This window comes from Schistocerca nitens, chromosome 6 (genome assembly GCF_023898315.1).
Source record: "Schistocerca nitens isolate TAMUIC-IGC-003100 chromosome 6, iqSchNite1.1, whole genome shotgun sequence".
Lineage (NCBI taxonomy): Eukaryota > Metazoa > Arthropoda > Insecta > Orthoptera > Acrididae > Schistocerca > Schistocerca nitens.
Window position 1 is genome coordinate 129,921,453 of NC_064619.1, and position 2,728 is coordinate 129,924,180.

The following is a 2,728-nucleotide window of genomic DNA, read 5'->3' on the forward strand; positions in this document are numbered from 1 at the left end:
CTTCGGTCGTTTAGTTTTCGTATTGGTACGGCGCGCGGGTAAATGTTTCATTGTTACGCTCAAGTCACACTATGATGCAGCATAAGCAGTGGCTGCTAGCAACACCCGTGTTACGAGGAGAAAATCGCGTTTCATCACCGCAGAATTTCACTGGACAATACGTTCCGCGAACAGCTGTAAACTGTTTGCTGGAGTCATGTGCTCATTCTTCCTCGATTGTACATTAAATAACATGAATAAACTAAATTCGTACAGCAGAATGTTTACCGGGCTGTAAAACGTGAGGCCGACTAAAATAAAATAAACAGTCCTATTTGATTTTATGTCGTATGGGGTCGTATCACGCTTTCTAGTCTGTAAAATTGTGCATTCCGTGTGGATCAGAAATTCATGCAATATTTCGTTAAAGCCGGCCGGTGTGGCCGAGTGGTTCTAGGCGCTTCAGTCTGGAACCGCGTGACCGCTACGGTCGCAGGTTCGAATCCTGCCTCGGGCATGGATGTGTGTGATGTCCTTAGGTTAGTTAGGTTTAAGTAGTTCTAAGTTCTAAGGAACTGATGACCTCAGATGTTAAGTCCCATAGTGCTCAGAGCAATTTGAACCATTTTTTTTTATTTCGACAAATACAGGTGGTATCTCTCTTGCTCGATTGAGCATTTATTACAGAAGCTACTCTCCAGTATCGTCCGCTTCCTCAGCTAAGTCGTCAGCTTATCTGACTGCCATGAAGCAGGCCAGGGTTCGATTCCCGACCGGCTTGGGGATTTTCCCCGCTCGGGGACTAGCTCTTGTGCTTATTTCATCATCGTCATCATCATCATCGTCATCATTATAATCGACGTCAGTTGAAAAGACTTACGCTTTGGAACCCGAACTTCTTCTGCTGGGGGCTCCTGGCGATCAATTTTCTCCAATATATTTGCGTATTTAATGTCCCGCCAAGGACCAGGTCGTTACAGACAGAGGTCAAACTCAGCAGGGCACGAAGAGCACAACCAAGTGCAACTGGCCTTTTGGAAGGACTCATCTTTAAATTCTCGCTAAGGCGCTGGAAAGCGCATCCCATTCTTATTACTAACCGAGTGGGATCTTCATGAGAAACGCAGAAGCTCTGTGTGAAAAATCAGAAGGTAAGCACACGAGACCCATTGTTTAAGGATATGAGACCCAGTGAATAAACCAATGCTTCGCCTCTAATGGTGTACCCATGTCTTTGGTACACGTATCCACAGTCTGCGTATGAAATGGTAAATGGAGAAGTGTGTTCCATTTTCGTCTGACAGTCTTTTAAAAAACAATCTCTTCGGTTCGAGTCCCGGTCCGGCACGCAATTTTATTCTCCTAGGGAATTTCTAAACAGCGCACACTCATGTACAGATTGAAGGATTCCTTCTGGAATCACAACTATCCTGTTCTACAGTTGCTGTAAAATTTAGCTCTCTCTCGAAATACATTTTGGCTCTTAAGCTAAACTAAAGTCCGTCCGAACAGGTCACAAAGGCCCAACGGTACCGACCGGCCGCCGTGTCATCCTCAGCCCACAGGCGTCACTGGCTGCCGATATGGAGGGTCATGTGGACAGCTCTCCAGACCGTATGTCAGTTTACGAGACCGGAGCCACTACTTCTCAGTTTGCCTCGCAAGGACTGAGTGCACCCCACTTGCCAACAGCGCTGGGCAGACCGGATGGTCACCCATCCAAGAGCTAGCCCAGCCCGGCAGCGCTTAACTTCGGTGATCTGACGGGAACCGGTGTTACCACTGCGGCAAGTCCGTTGGCTCTTGGTTCTTAGGATTCCCGTAATTATTTGAATACGTTGAAACCAGGCAAAGGTGTGGGAAAGCTAGGTGTTCCACATAAAGAATGGCGATGAAAGGCAACATAAGAAGATGCGAAAATCGGAAAGGAAATATGGCAGGTCAATTGCGCAACTTTATGGGAAACTAACAGCAGAAATGTTTCGAGCAGTCGACAGAACGGTTGTTGACATGTATAGAGTCAGTTGCACTCTAATTTAAATACGACTATCGTCGCTTGATAAACAAATCTGGAACGGTATACTCGTTCTCTTCGTCTAACGGTTCGTGCAGAACTTTCTCGGCTATGTTGTAAACAGCACGTTCACTTCCACTGTTGTGACCAATATTGATGGAAATTGTTACAGCGTAATGATACACAAGTTGAGACAGAAAATCAGTCGTGCACTAACAGCCCTGACAAATGTTTTACAGTTTAGTCATTTTTATGCTTTGGTAGAAGGTTATTTAATACACTACTGGCCATTAAAATAGCTACACCAAGAAGAAATGCAGATGATAAACGGGTATTCATTGGACAAATATGCTAAAACTGACATGTGATTACATTTACACGCAATTTGGCTGCATAGATCCTGAGAAATCAGTACGCAGAAGAACCACCTCTGGCCGTAATAACGGCCTCGATACGCCTGGGCATTGAGTCAAACAGAGCTTGGATGGCGTGTACAGGTACAGCTGCCCATGCAGCTTCAACACGATGCCACAGTTCATCCAGAGTAGTGAATGGCGTATTGTGACGAGCCAGTTGCTCGGCCATCATTGACCAGACGTTTTCAATTGGTGAGAGATCTGGAGAATGTGCTGGCCGGGCAGCAGTCGAACATTTTCTGTTCCCACAAAGTCCCGTACAGGACCTGCAACATGCGGTCGTGGATTATCCTGCTGAAATGTAGGGTTTCGCAGGGAT

At 46.0% G+C, this 2,728-nt stretch overlaps 1 pseudogene; it reads right to left on the minus strand.

Annotated features, from left to right (window-relative positions):
* Positions 1-1,662: 1,662 nt before the first annotated feature.
* LOC126264044 (5S ribosomal RNA) lies at positions 1,663-1,780 on the minus strand (annotated as a pseudogene).
* Between the last annotated feature and the right edge of the window lie 948 nt (positions 1,781-2,728).